Source organism: Onychostruthus taczanowskii, unplaced genomic scaffold, assembly GCF_017590055.1.
Source record: "Onychostruthus taczanowskii isolate IOZ18803 unplaced genomic scaffold, ASM1759005v1 scaffold39, whole genome shotgun sequence".
NCBI lineage: Eukaryota > Metazoa > Chordata > Aves > Passeriformes > Passeridae > Onychostruthus > Onychostruthus taczanowskii.
The window spans coordinates 4,608,992-4,625,543 of NW_024501348.1; positions in this window are offsets into that span (position 1 = coordinate 4,608,992).

A 16,552-nucleotide genomic window follows, 5' to 3' on the forward strand; every position below is an offset into this window, starting at 1 on the left:
TGCCAGGGTGACCACAATGTTTCAACTCCCTCAGCATCAGAAAGGGGATCTCCGCTTGCATATCAGGAAGACTTCACCTTCCTTCCCACTGAACATTGCCAGCCTGGAGGATTTCCTTCCCAAGTTAGAAGCCTGGGGGAAAACTGGTGGGAGAGGGGAGGTGCTGCCTCCAAAAAACCCTTGGTGCAGTTTTGCAGGTTTTTAAAAAAATATTTCCACCAGCATTACCCTATAGAGGTAAGCTTTTGTGGTGCAGATCTTGGCACATGCAAATGAGAAACAATAATTAGAGATGATCTTCAAGCCATGCTCCCTCCCACAAGCAGTGGTATAATTATCATTCACAGATGATTACTCATTTTTATCTACTTTCAATATGAAAGTTAGTAAATTTTAGGCAGTGAATGCTCGCAAGATGCTGCTGAGCTGGAATCTGATACAAACTAGGACTCAATACAGATTGAATCCTGGTTTTCATCAGACATAAATAAAATACTCTGGGGTAGTGAAACAGATTTAGTGAAACAGATTTATCATTAAAAAAACTAGAGAAGCATCCTACTCTAGTTGCAATATTTTGTAATAAATAACAATAATAATTTGCTCTCAAGAGACTATAAAATGAAAGAATTACTTAAAAACTCATCATCACGTCCCTTTAAACCCTTAGCACCGCACTTGTAAAACGTCTCTTTTGTTTTACACTACACAAAACACCCATATAAACTTCAGCTTATTCCTGGTAGTTCATTTCACTATACCCTTTTCATGGCCTACTTTATATCTTGAGATGTTTAACATGGACATCTAAGGCTCTAATTTCCCATACCATAGAGATGAGAGACATGGGTAACTGGATCTTGCAAAATCTTTTAGGGTAGAATTTATAGTAATCAGTTGTACAACCCTACACTATCAAAACATGTAAGTGCTGCCTTTTCCACCACCTTGTGGCAGAGAGGACTTCTCCCTGTACCTATTCTTCCTCCAGAGATGATTTATGGAGATAGAAACCTCCTTTCACTAAAAATCTGTGTCTGAAAGAACAGAAAATGAAAAGATGTTTTGATTTGTCTCCATTTGTTTTGCAGATGTCATTTGTAAAAGTGCTGAAATGAGCTGGCTTGGGTACAGAAACATCATGTTACACTAGCATGGAGTGCTGAATGGGTTAATTCACCCTGCCAAGAACTGTAAATTCTCAGTCGTGGAGTTCCTGATTCCCACAGGTAGACAGCCTTGTTACAGGAGTTAACCTGATTAGAGTTAGCTGACATGCTCTCCCCTGGTACGTGCATGACATCTATATTAACAGAGGCAGCAAGCTTGTTTGATTGCCCCAGAGCAGCATTTAACTGCTCCAGAGCTGTGGTTCTCACCTGATCTTTTCTCAGTGCAATGGTGCTCTTGATCCCTGTTGATATCCTAGTTTAGTAAGCAGCCAGGCCTGGAAGAGACGTAACCTACATGCCTAACCTCTCATCTGGAAAGAAAAACAAAATCTGTACCTGTTATTGACTCTTGCAACCTTCGTGCTTAGCAGTCACTCTCACAGAGATATTATTATCTGATTAATTTTTTGTTTTAGAAAACTTGTGGTTAAGACTGTGTTTCTTGAACTTCATACTTCTAAATGTTTTCCACTACTAAAGACTTTTTGTCTGTATTTCAGGTCCTACTTCAGTTTGTACATGCATCTTTACAACACGCTGCATCACCAAAATTCCATCTCCTCTCAGTAAATTTTTAAAGCTTTTAATTTTTTTTTTAGCCTATGTTGTTTTATGAAGTTGACCATGTCACCAATCCCTGCTATGGATGTTTTCATGCCTCAGGAAAACACGAAAACTTCGAAGACCTGGTGACAGACCCAAATCACTGGCTCTGGACCGGCAGTTATGGCAAGGGAAGACATTTGTCCCGGGTTTTGTGCTGCTGCCGGTACCCACAGCTGCTATTGGCCTGGCTGTTTTGCTCTGCTCTCTCCTTTTGCTCCACTGAATGGTTCAGCAAGGCGCACACAGGCACAAAAGAAAAGAGCATCGACGCTGGGTATTGGCGGGTCCGGGGCCCCTTCATAATCCTTCCTCCTACTGCTCAACCTTCCATTCAGACTATTTATTCATTGACTGTATGACTAAAACCTGCAATCAGATAAAATACAGGTGGGAGGACAGCTTGGGTAATGAGATACGCTATCAGACATTGGCAGCTAAACTGTGCGAGATCGCTCCCTGTAATTCGTAAGGGGAGAGGGCAGACAAGAGTGCCATCACCAGCACCATCACCAGCACTTACAGCCCTCCTTAGGAAACAACACTTGGGATGGTGCTTCACTGATGAGTGGCCCAAATATCCATGATAGCTGATTAGTAAGGTTTAATGGTAAAGTGAAGGCACACAACTCCGAAAGGTCCTGAGCAGGCGAGTCCATCCCCCAGACCTGCAATTCTTCCTGCAGCCACAACTCAGTCTGCCAGGCAGCAACCAAGATGAAAATCCATCCATAACAACTCCCAGAAACATTTTGCCAAAGCAAAATAAGCGGCAGTCACATTCACCTTAAAAAACCCCAGACAAAACCACAGTAATTCCAACTGTAGAGACCATGCTGTCACAGCACTGGGAGACTGGTGCTGAAGTGATCCCCTGTTTCTTAGCTGGGAATAGCAGAGACAGCATCTTGATTTGAAGGAAATACAGAATCACAGAAAAGATGCTGGAGGACTCAGAAAGAGAGGGGTTCCCTCTGTTTCTTCTGAAAAAAGTCTTACTTTAAAAACTGAAATCAGGGACAAAATATTTCAGTGTCCCCTTGGTCACTAATAGTGTAATCTGTCTAAGTAAAAAAATCTTTGTTTCTCCTTTTGAATGGGCTAATGAAAAGAAAATCCATTATTCAAACTCATTTTGAATAATGTTTACTCTTAAAAAAGAATTCTTGACTTCCCCTGGTTGTATTTATGTGGAGAATGGAAGAACTGTCCACAGACCTCCAGACCTCCAGCCAAATCCATGTTGCAAGACCTCTATGTAACTCTTAAAATAGTACAAGTTATTTTGAAGTTTAGTATCTTTTGAACTAATGATGTTCTGTTTGTTTTGTAAGTAGAAACAAAACTGCCCTCCTCCCATGGTCTTTTGGAAGAGAAATCATGCAGACCTTGTGAAATTGTTGTAAACCATGACTATTTTGCTGGACCAAAGTCCCATGTGGGAAAACTATTTTTTAAAAAATAATCCTTCATTAGAAAGAAGTCTGTGTAATTTGCAAACTATTAAAGCACCTCACTAGAACATCTTAAAAATTGAGGAGGAGAAGAATAAGAGGACTTATTCCTCTTATGTCCAATATAACTTGAAATAGTTGCTGTGGGAACAGTTGGGTTTTCTTACATGCTGATAATCCTTATTTTTTCTTCATTAAGTTGAAGATCCCAACACAGTTTGCAAGCATAATGCTTCACATTCTGTACACAGGCCTGGCAGGAGGCACAGTCCACTGCCTCATTTGCTAGCACCTTCAGCGAGGGAAATGCAGTTTGTGACTGGGAGACCATGTAAAGACAATGAGATTGACTTTTTTTGCAGCTCCTGCTGCCTGAATGCTGAGTCAGTTCTAGAAATTCAGAAGCACTGTAAGGTGCCCATGAAGTGGGTTTATCATCCATAGGCACGTGCCTGAAATCCTATTTAATCTTCATTGTTTTATGGTTTGAAGTAAACGTAAATATGATTTTAAGAATGCAACTTTGTAGGGCAGACTCGTTCCCTATGGTGAACAGTTACTACCTAGCTGCCTTTCCTGTGTCACCTGTGGCTTTAAAGACCTCTGTTGTAATGATTTGGGCTCCCAGTCTTCTCTTTCCTAACTGAAGAGCCTGAGCACTCATTCCTCATAGTGATGAACTGTGCTGCTGTTCCTCATATAGAGGATAAAGCCTCTGCACGTACTTTATACAGGCGCTACATTATTAAAGACGCTTAGGTCACGTAAGTCACCGAAACCCTGGTCCATAAAATCCCAAACTCTCATATAAAGATAGTTAAACAATAGCTTCCTGGTGCATAAATCCCTTCTGAGTATCGGTATGAGGTTCCTAAATTAATTAGCTGCTTTAGGGTTTCTTTCTGAGGAGTGTTCTTAGGCTTGGAGCCCTGCCATGTAGCACAGCATGAGTGGCAGGGTCAGGAAAGGAGCTGAGTGTGCTGTGGTCTGTTGTACTTCTGATGCTCTGCATTTAAGTGACTGACTAGAAAGGGAAGCATCTGCTTTTCAAGGTCTCCCAAATGCATTGAGAGAAAAACTTTAAGAAAAATCTGCACTGAATTCTCACCTGTAAATGTATTTTCCATCTCAATTTCTCATCTTGCTGCTTAGAGACATGTCAAAGACACACAAATATTTACCTGAATATCACTTATTCAGCTCTGGGGAAATGGTGCTATTTGCATTTATGTGGAGACTATGACTTTATACAAGCTAAATGTCACTGTACATGTGTTGTTTTTCTAGTCAATATTTGTTTCTTGCTGCTATTCTGTGTCAGGAGACTGATGTCAATGGAGTTTATTTAATCTCCACATGACTTGGTTCTGTACACAACTGCTCTGCAATTCATAAAGGCCTCAAATGAACAAATCTGACAGACTAAAACGTAGTAATTCTTGAAACTTGATCTGAGCTCCTTTGAACTCAATGGAAATGCTACCACTATGAGCAAAAAGATTCCAGATTAAGCCCTAGTGAATATACACCCTATTTCGTGCTGATAAAATAAAGGAGATGACTCACACAATGGCTTTAGACTTGCTTTGAAAGAAAAATCTGTGTGACTGTGAACAAATACTTTTATTGTAGCAGAAGGTGCTGTGGGTCCTTAATCATGTAGAAAAATGTCTCATGTTGGTGAGAAGCACTGGGCTGATGGCATGAGCCTGCTGCCTAGGACTGCGAGCGTGGGATTTCCATCTGGGCAGTGTGCTTGCTGCAAGCGCAGGAGAAATGAATTACTGACATGTGGTGCACAGCAACATAAAGGTCAAGGAAAGACTCCTGTTTAGTGTGAGAAAACACTTCTTGTACAAGCCCTAGGTGCAAATCCTGCTGAGGCAGAGGCGTTCAGATATTAGACTGCCTGAGCTCTGGCTTCCATGGTGGCCTGATGCACTCTCGGTTTTCCAGTTGAGGAGGGTTCAAAGTTGCTGCTGTACATTTATGGCAGAATAAGTTTGTATTTGAACTGAACTCAAGCTACAATTACATTCTTAGGGCAAATGCTCCAGGGGTTGGGTCCTGAGCTGTGATTTGAACAAAAATCTCCAGCTAAATGGAGTAGTAGATCATGAAAAATCCCATGAAAAAGAGTTCCTGGTTTTATTTCCAGAACTTTGCTCTTGATAGTGGAAGCCATGAGCTGAGCTGATAGCACCATAGAGACAATTTTTTTGGATTCCCAAATAAAATAGCCACTGCAGTTACATAATTCAGGGCCTTAGCAATAGCTATGTCTAGCTGTAGCTTTCATATGAAGACATCCTTTTTCCCCGAAGCCCTTACAATACACACAACAAAGCTAAAACGTTTAGTTTTGTGCATTGCTTGGAATAACTAAACTATGTGTCTACTTTTGGAAACTTTTAGCTGCAAATAAGCTCACATGACTGGCACTTTAATTACTTATCTGGAGCATCATGTAAACACAGAATAAGCAAAAAACATAATGAAAACTACTCAATATCAACTTGATGTTTCAGACATGTCCTTATATGAATTAGTGATAATTTGCTGTCAAAAACCATAGGCACACTAAAATTAACCCACAGATACAACACACATATGGAGTATTACAAAATTTCACTCACTACAAAGACTAAGTTGTCCTATTTTCCCTCTTGCACACCCACTCTTGTGGGGATGACCAGGCCACAGGTCCCTTGTGGCTCTCCCCATAGTGGTGAGGGCACTGCTTCACCTGGGACCATAATGGAAGATGAGAAGCAGCCAAATGCTCTGGAGGCATTGCACTGCCTGTTGATGCGGAGGGGCTGGTGACACAGAGGCTCCTCAGCTGGCACAGCATTTCTCAGAGAACCCGATGGTTGTAAAAGAGAGGCTGAAACCTGGACGTCTCCAGGTTATTGCAGCAAATTAAATATGATGAAACATAGTAGGCAGTTTTATATGCTCTATTAACTCTATTAGACCTTTATATTGGAATAATTTATTGCTGGATTCTACACAGCACAGATAAAGTTCCAAACATCCTCTGATTTTGTTACTTTGCAGAGGCCTTGGTGTCTAAGATACATCCAGTAAGAGCCAGCAGGAGCTGAAAGTTTATGCTGGAGGCTGTCCCAACCATGTCAAAGGAGCAGCTGTAGCCCTATGGACTAGTTGTCTTTTGTCACGCTGACACAGTTGGCACACTTGGCAGGAAATGCCATTCCAGAAGAATGTTGAGGTTCCGTGGAGACTGTCCAGCAAGTTGTGCTCTTCTCAATGAGCATGCGTGAAGTACTCCATGTTTCAAATCAGTTTGATTTGCTTCTCACCCAGCAATGTGCTGCAGCAGCACTGGTTGTAGAGAAGATGACCTCCTGCATACTCATGCTGCTGGAGTCACTGTCTGCTTCATCTGTTGCTGAAGGACAAACACACCTGAGGGCTGAGTGCCTGCAGGAGCAAAGTGAGGCAGTTCAGAAGTTATTTGTAGGTGTCTCTCTGCAGTGGTCACAAACAGGAATGCTTGTGCAGCTCCTCATGCTCCTTGCACTGAGACGGTGCAGGCACTCACCTTTAATGGATGAGTTTGCTAATGGCTGCAGTTGTGTCACTCATGAAACCCATCTTCATGATTTCTGAAAGACCCCATTAACACTACATTAGAATCCTGATGGCTTTCATTCACTGAATTATTTAATTACTTAAATTTTTTAAGCATATCAGAATACCTTTTAAGTCAAATGTGACCTTCTGGTCTTCTTTGAGAGGGGCTGACCTTGAGCATGCTTCAGGGGGCTGCTGCAGCCTTGCTTCTGTCTTCACACGTGCTCTCACTGCAGCACTCAGCCTTGCACCTTCACAAAAAGGTGTTGTTGAGGGAAGCAGCATGCTAAGTGGTTTTCTTTTTTGTGATTTATCCAAGTGCCTGTTTGCTCCCACATGCTGTGAGTGGATAATAGCAGTTCTCAATCAAAGTTAAAATTACTAACGCTCTTGTCTGTGGAAAATTTAGTGTGGGAAAGAAAAAAAGGTTAATGCTGCTACACTACCAATCTTACTATGGTTTGTCTTCATCCCTGCATCTTTGTGAGCATTATTGTATTGACAGGTTATTCCAGTTGATCTCTCTGTTGAAACCAATGTAAGCCAACTGTATCTGACATTTTGTTAAGACGGTGAAACTAATATAAAAAAAGGCCATGTAAACAGAAAAACAACAGTTTTTTTCCCTAACACTATATTCATCATCCAGTAAACACTCACAACGCAGCAGTGTGCTGACAGCACAGTGATTAGCACAGAGAATTACTCCATCCTCCTCTTGAATATATGCTTACAGCAATAAATTTTGCCTATGTATTTCCTCATAGCTGGAAGCTGTTGAAATTATTTGGCACAGGATGTTGGAGTAGCTTGAAAAAAAAAAAATAGCAACAGCAGCAGCCAGTCTCACTTCAAGTTATTGACACTTTACTGCCCATCTGCAGTTCCATCATATGGAGGCAACATACCATCATTTCTCTTTTTCTAATTCTGTTCACCCCAGGTTCTTTTGTGGCACAAGTTATGAATACTTTTTAATTGTAGTCTGCTACAACCTTTTGCCAGTGTAAAAGGGCAGAGAGTTGATCCTTTCACTTATATATTCTCAGTCTTCTACTGAACACATTTAATTTATGGGAACTGGAAAATGGGACAGCATTAGGGTTTCATATATTCATGTACAAAAGTCATTTTTAGTTGAGATAGATGAACTCTGATGGATTACACAGTGTCAAATTATATGCTTCAAATTATATGGTGTAGTGATGGAGTGGTTTGACCAAGTCACACTAAGATCCTTATCTGAAAAGGTCTTCTATCAGGCATCTGAAACCACTCTTGGGTACTTAATCAAAACCAGTCTGGTTTTTAAGGGTCGTCAGCATGCACAGAGCAGTGGCTAAATGACTGTCTGTACTGTGAGAGTACCTCAAAAGCCTGCTTGCTAGGTAGACTGGGCTCAAGCCACCCTTTTGTGTGCCTGGTCTCCGACACTCTGAAGCCTCCAGCAGATGGATGAAGTTACCTTTTGGATGCCTCATGCCCAGTCAGAAGCCCCCTGAATACTGCAATTCCCTGTGGTGTTTTAGAGAATAATTAGTAAATTTCAAAGTTTACCCTTAAGATCTAGTTGTGTCCAAAGATTGTCCTCATCTGCATCTTAGATGTCTCCAGTGTGCCCTTGTATACTTACCCTTGTACTACATGGAAGCTTTGCTGTCATGTTGGCTCATGTTTTCCAGGTATGCAGGCATGTGCCCTTGAGATCACTCCATACCCTTCTTTCATAAGAATAACACAGAATTCTTGGCAGATAGATAGTGAAAAAATCTCAATTTTCACACAAATTTTGGAATACTCACTCCCAAATCTTCCAATCTCAGTTTTCCCAAGACTCCATGTTTGCTGGAGTCTTGCTGCAACACAAACCTTCAGCACAAGCCTAACATGACATGTGACAGTACTTCCAGAGGCAGTTGCTGGATCTGTTGTCATGCTGAAGATGAGACACATATTTAGTTCCCAGTGAATCACCCTCCATGATTTCCTGCATAGAACTAGCACAGATATGGGCCCAGGGGCCAGCAGGTAAGGTGCTGCCCTAAGCCCTGGGTCTCTCCCAGAGACCTTGCTGCTCTGGGTGTGTTTGCCTTAGGAGGCAAAAAGGAAGCTAATTTAATGCATGTGATCAGGCACCCCTCAGACACTTCCTTGCCTCAATTATATTTCCATAGGTGTAAAAAACAAATAGAAGGAAAACTGTTCTTATTAGCACAGCTTGACATTCCCAGTGCATTAGCACATGAAATGATCTGCTGACAGAGTAAATAAGACATGAGTTACTTTAAAAATGCTTTTACAACCAATTCTAAGATGTTTGCATCTCAAAAGTGACCTGAAATAGTGAACAATTTGCAAAACTAACCCCATCAACTAAAATGAGGGTTTCAATAGAATCATATAAATGTTTCAAATTATCAAGTGAAAGCATTCAGCACAACCGGATTCAAATAAGCTTTTCATTTTCATCTAAGGCCCTACAATAACTGGACTGCCTCCACCATATAGCAGCCAGGAGCAAGGATCTCTGCAGGAGCCCTCTGCTTTTCCAGAGGCAGAGTAGCTTCCCTGCTGAACCAAAGATTTTTGAGAGCCCTTAAAGAACACCCAACTTTGTAACCCTTCTGGAGGACCCAGGGACTGAAGCTGGATGTTGTCCAGCTGTGGCAGAATCACAGAATGGTTTAGCCCTTGGAAAATGGAAAAGCCCTTTAAGGTCATCCATTTCAACCATTGATCCAGCACTGCCAAGTCTAACACTCAACCATGTCCCTAAGTGCCACATCTATGTGTCTTTTAAGCACTTCAAGGGTCAGCAATTCCCTTCCAACTTCCCTGGGCAGCCCATTCCAATGCTTGACAACCCTTTCAGAGAATAAATTGTTCCCAGCATCCAATCTAAACCTCTTCTGATGGAATGTGAGGCATTTTTCTCTTGTTCTCTAGCTTATTACTTGGGAGAAGGGACCAACATTCCCTTCCTTTCAGGTAGTACAGAGTGATAAGATATCCATTGTGCCTACTTTTTTCCAGGATAAACACCCCCAGCTCCCTCAACTGCTCCACATAAGACCCTTCCTAAGACTCTTTTGCTCCAGACCCTTCACTGGTTTCATCATGCCCTCACTACTCTTTCACTGAGTCACAACAGTGATTTAATTTTGTCCCACCACCTCCCAAGGTGTCATTTGGGCAAGGAGCTGGCAATCTGCCCTGGACATCTGAACAGCAAATCCAGGTAGGCAGAAATGGGCCACCTCAGGGTACATCACTCTGTGAGACAGCTACTGTGGCCAGGTGTGCTGGCAGCAGTGCACACTGCTCCCACGGAGTTCTGGATTAAGACTTCAGCATCTTGATGGGATATTATGTACTTTTTATTGCCAGCTTCATCTTATATACCACCAAAGCTGGTATTTAATTTAGAACAGCTTTATTCAGAGATATTTAACCAGAGAGTATCTCAATCTGGAGGTGTGGGAAAAGAGATCATTTAAAATTTCTTTAATTCTTTTTCTGGTTATTTTCAGCAGTCCTCTATTCAAAATAACTTGGAGCTATGCATAAAGGCTGATTATAAAACCTATCTAGGGGATTGAGTCACACAGCTGTGCATTTAAATCTCCTTAAGCATGTTTCAACAGTCTCAAATACATGATGCTAAATTGGAGATGGGATTTTTGGATTAGAGATGGTGAAATGGGAGAGGAACCACCAAGGTTAGAAAGTAAGCAAAAGTGTGACTTCTGCATAGGGCTGCAAGGTTTCATCAGGAATGCTGGCTTGGAGGAAGGATCTCCTTGACTTGGGAAAACCAAACAGCACAAACTGCATCAGGCTCTGTGAAACTCCCCAAGATGCGTGCACTAGGAGAGCAGCGCCACTCTTAAAAAAGTGTATTTTGCACCTGAGGAGCTTAGAGTTTGATAATTTAATACCTTTGGAAGAAGCTGCTGATGGCATGCTCTGCTTGAAAGAACTGCTGTCACCTGCAGGAACAGAGTTGAGAACCAGAGCTTCATGATTAAGTTGAAACCAATAGAGTAGAGCTACCTTTTCTCCCTGAGACCAGGGCTCATAGCTTTGCCAGATTATTTTGACATATTTTCTCCACCCTGAGGATTTTAACTTTACTTTCTACAATACCTTTTAGCTAGGAAACACTGTTGATTTTCTCTGCTGACTCTTGCCAGAAAAAGAAGAAGGAGGGAAAAAAGAGTTCATTTCCAGACACTTGAGAGTATTGGAATTGTTCACGTGCTGAAGTCAATGCAAGGCATCAGCTGATAAGTGGGAGGCTTAGATGTTAAAAATCTCAAGGTAGCAAGACAATGACTTGAAAAGGCCTTCTTTCTTCCGATTACTACTGAGAATGGATGATATTACAGTGAACCTTGTTAAAACGGAATATTCCCAACAGAGAATAATTGATGTTAGTGCTACTGTCAAACTGAAGATCTGAAGGGGACTAATTACATTTTCTACTAGGAATAAGTTTCTATTTTGTCGCTGCTTCGACTGAGCAGTCCCATTAATCTCAAATATCTGAATCCCAGATCCTCTGCCTAATTTCTGCTGGGAGATAGCAAAACCAGCACTATCTAAGCAAGAGTGGCCCTTAAATCAGATGAACCTGTAAAAACATTCTACACAGTCTTTAATAGCTCATTCTAAGGAACATGCAGATCTAAGAAAGCAAGCATCCATGAAGCTGGTGTCTAGTGGTGGTTGCTGGTTTGGCTATTCACTGCTGGGACAGGGAGCAAGGCATCCTATCCCCACACTCCTATGTGGGGCTTTGGGGAAATGCAACGGGCTAAAAATGGGAGCTCAGAGGCTCTGCTTGCTAGTGGGAAATTTCTCTCCCCTCCTGTCTCACTGTCACTAGCCCATGACAGGGGCAATGTGCTCCCCTCCAGCTTCATATGGCTTCTGTCCACGGTTCTGTTTGGTCCTGGCTCTGAGACTGAAGGAAAGCAGTTGACCTCCTCCCTTGAGGAGGTCCCTCAGCCTGCTAAGTCCAAGAGAGATGCCTGTGCTCGGATGTTGGAGAGAGTACATCAAGAGAAACATCACCTTGTGTTTCAAGAGAAAGCATCAGCTAGAAATGAAGGACATTAGCACATCATCTACACAACTACAGCAGCTCTGAAGTGTTCTAGCAATACTCCCTCACTGAATTTTTACCCTATTCCTGAGTGTTTCCTTGTGGTAGTGTACATATTCCCTGACTATGCTGCAAAGAACGAGATAGAAACTGAATGAGCAGTTTTCAGACAGAGGGCTAGTTGTGTCTCCTCTCAGCATGGCTGGGCTGTCAGGACCAGTTCCCTCCCTCTGGGGACGAGTGGTATTGCTGCTTGCCTGCAAACAGTGACCAGACATCACAGGACTAGGGGAAATTGAAAAAAAAAAAAAAACAACCCCCCCCCCTCCCAAAAAAAAAAAGACCCCCCAGCATTTAAGGAATACTGGGGTGATTAAAAGTCTCACCAAAGTCAGAATTCTGGAAAGGCTGAAGAAAATCAGAGCTGAGCTCCCTGCCATCTATCTGAACATCCTGGAAAGATGATGCATTGAGAAACCTCAAGAACAGTAGAGCCAGAGGATTGGTCCAACTGAAATACACCAGCAGGATTTCTCCTTCAACCAAACCCAGGTCCTTTTATTTTTGTAGTCCCAGAAGCGGTATAAACAACAGCAATACTTTCTAGTAATTGGAGCAACAGCCATTAAAAAAATAGCTGTTGTTAAATATATCTCACTTCTGAGGACATTACCAGAGTTTGCAGGGGCCATTAAAAGAATAGAGCTCACTTTTCAACACCCATAAAACCATAAGTCATGGTTTTCTTCTTAGCTAGGGTATGTTTGGAACACAAAATGTCAGAAAAAATGTAAGGTTGTTTTGAGTCGTAGGAAGTAGTTTTCTTTGCCTAGATGACATTGATTTAAAAAAAGAGTCTACAGCTGAAGGTGTAGAGATCTCTACATAATCAGAGAGGTCCTGGTTCTTTCCAAAGATGCTGGCTACATCCATATCCACTTGTGAATTCAGTGCAAAGGATAATGCAACCAGGGATAAATGCTGGCACAAAAAGGTTAACACTGGAGGGTAACTGGAAGTAGGTGATGCATCAACACATCTGCCGAAATTGAATATGAAGGATAGAAAGTGTGCTGGAAATGGCTTCAAAGGAAATTTATGCCTAAATAAGCTGACAAAACCAGCAATTTAGGGCACTATTTTTTAGCACATCTGACAGGCTTGTAAGAGAAATTGAATATAATTTTTGAGGGAATGATGGTATTAGGTAAAGAGACATAATTTTTGAAACCTATTAATAGTCAGCTGTCCAGGGACATTTTTAAAGGCAATGTTGATTCCACAAGAAGAAATGACCATCTAGATCTTTCCAATGACCAACTAGATCTCTATGTATTAACAATTCAGTGCAGGAATGCAAGGAAACACCAAGGAATTTTGGTTGTTTAACTCCATCATTTTAGGCATGGCCAGATGGCCAGGATGTGGCAATTATCAGTGGACATAACCTGCTGATGCTTTTCTTACCATCATCTGGCTGGTAATCATTGTCCAAGGTCTGCTTTTACATGCATTGTGCACTTCAAGCTCCTTTCAACCCTCTAACATCCTTTTATTTCCCCCCCTCCCCCTGCCCTTTATCTGCCAGAAACCATTCTAGCATAAGTGAAAATTCAGACTGGTTGATTTTCAGAATGATTTTCATGATCACGCAGAATCGCTCAGCCTTGTACTGCACACAGTTTGAACCACACATGCAGGATTTCATGCCCCATTGAACAGCACAAAAGCACACAATCTAAAATGGGCCAAAATTAGATCAGTGTTGGTACTACTGTACTGGGTGATGAAATTGTTGAATGGTTGTTACATTAAAAGTTCCATTAAGCTGTGTGTTATTGAATCAATTTTTTAATACCTCAAATACTAAAAATAAAATTACCATGCTTTTCTGCTGAAGACAATATTTAAAAACCATTATTTTATAAGCTAGTTTCAGAGAAAAAAACAGTTTTCTGAAAATAAACCATGATGTCATCAGTATCATGAATTAAACACACAGAGAAGAGAGATTTTACATGCATCCAAAATATGGTTTCTGAAAGAAAAATATCTTTTTTCTCCCTTCTTGAATAATGCTCATTGTGTGCCTGGTTAGAAAGCAGTAGCTTGGTTATGAAATAATGGAAATTTTATTCATGAAAATGCCGCCTGCACATTAAAATCATTCCACAGCTGACAAAGTGCTGTCTGCAAGCTTCTGGGCTATAAATCTATCAGTAAACAAGGACTGTATTACTGTGGCTCTTAATCTTGGGTGAATTTCTTATTAAATGGCTGACTAGAATGTGGTATACATGAAAAAGAGAACATCAAATTAAGTTGTGCTGTAAAAAATTAAAGCACAAGATGAGACAAATGCTAGCCTCAGCATTTTAAGTCATATTTTCCATTCTAGGTTCAAGCTCCAAAGCCTGTGTTGTAACAGCTCTGCTGCTTGCTTCTGGAAGTGGTGCACCTGGAGGTCCCAGGGCACAGCTGCACAGCAGGGAGAGCCAGGAGCATTTCAAGGGACATGCCTGTATGTGTTTAAAGGAAGGCTCCCCTGTGGGGCTGATCAGTGACACAGCAGCTGGTCACACCTGGGGCACTCATAAAGAACGGGAGATGGATGCAACTCCATGTCATTCACTTGTTGGAAACTGCTGTAGTCAAGGTGGCAAACTCTCGGGGTTCTCTCCATCATTTGAACCTGGCTGCTCTGGAACCACCCTTTCAATATTTTTTTCCCAATGCTCCTCTAATGCCCAAGCAGAATCACTGGCAAGAGATGGCCAGGGTGAATACAGACAGAGAGCGACGAGAATCTTGTCCCCTGGTCACAAACCTTACTGGATGGTGTTGAGTGTGGCCAGCAGATGGTGATGGTTGTCAGCTCACTCTGTCCATGAGGAAAAGCTACAGGATCATTTTAAGTGTGACAGCCTGGATCTCATATACAGGGGATGCAAAAACTCCATTACATATTAATATCTTTGGGAAGAGCCTGCACTTGGATCTAGTCACACCTTCTGAATTCCTCAGACTATAAAGGAGACAGGTTAATAGAATTTTACCTTAGAAAACTTCCTCCACAACCAAAGAATAAAGTAAATGAGCTTAAAATAATTTAAGTGTTTTAATAGGCTGTGGAAGACACTTAAGTAATGTTTTCTTCCCGATCTGATTATATATTAAAAATTCATTACATGCTCAGCAGTTCCCAGACCTCTATTGGCTCCAGTGGACATGGACAAAACCCCAAAGCATTTGCAGTGAATTTGTAGAGATAGCAGGGACTCAAGAAAATTGGCAGGATTTTTTTCTTCCGGTATATTGCTGTGACTGGGCCAAATCCTTGCTTCTCTCCTGGCCCTGGTGCCTGGACCTGCCCATGCTCTAGATTTAAGCCTTCCTGGTAATGCAAAGTGGTGCCTTAGCATGAGCCTCAAGCTCATCTCCCTCCCTGAGCTTGGATGTCCCTAAGGCTTGCCCAGGATGTTCTCACTTGTTCTTTTGGCTGCTCTTCATCAGCACTGGGCAGGGTTCTCTGCTAGCACTTATTAACAGGAACAGTTAGCAGAAACTGCAGGATTGTAAGTTTCCAAACATCCATGCTGTGCTTTTTGACAGCAAGTGAAAACAGTTACAAATAACCCCACCAGTAAATCCCAGTATATTTATCACCTACCCACATATCAAACTTATCTCAAAGCAAGCTGTGCTTAAGTCTCTAGTGTATCTAGTTTTCTTTACATGTTTTTTTCCTCCTCTATGAAATATGTCAAGTATTCTCCTTTTTTCTGTGTGTGTGTGTGTGTGTGTGTGTGTGTGTGTGTGTGTGTGTGTTTTTAGTGAAGAGTCTGCAAACATTTCTATTATCAAACACCTGGGAAACAAGCAAGCTTTACTTTTGTATGCACGTATTTACTCTTAGCAGCTTAATATGTATGTTTATTCATAAGTCAGAACCTAAAACCATCAGTGACTGAAAACTGATATTTTGACACTAAATACTGTAGCCTTTTCTAAGAGACAACTGGACTACACTAAGTCATTTAGAAGTGGCGGTTTCCATTTAATATGAGAAGGTTTCAGAGCATGTTTGACACAGTTGCTGTTCATGGAAGATCTCTCTATTTCACGTGTCTTTCACAGATACTTCTGCAGCTACCAGGGAGAAGAGAAAGTTTGTGTTTGCTTCAAACTCCTCAGGACAGAGATCAACATAACTAGGAGGTAAAATGCAGGGCCGGCTTCACTTCTTTAACACAAATAATAATAAAAATTCTGTGTAGAAATTTCCCTGCTTTCTTGTTCCAAACTTCTCCACAAGTAGGAGCAGCTAGGACTGCACTCCTTGTACCAAAACAGCATTTTGGACCCCTCAGATCCCACAGAGGCTCAGTCAGGCAGCACAGTCCCATCACAGAAAGTCTTCAAGCACAAATTGTAAAGATCTTAGATAACTACTATTTTTCATACTATAATAAGAGTTTATAACTACTCCTTACTAAGTTTTTTTTGTTTGTTTTGTTCTCCCCTGTAAGAGAGGTTTTTTTTCTTCTATGTCCATGTGTGACAACTGGAAAATATCCAAAGGAGACCAGAGGCTCCCTATTAGCAAAAGGCTCAAT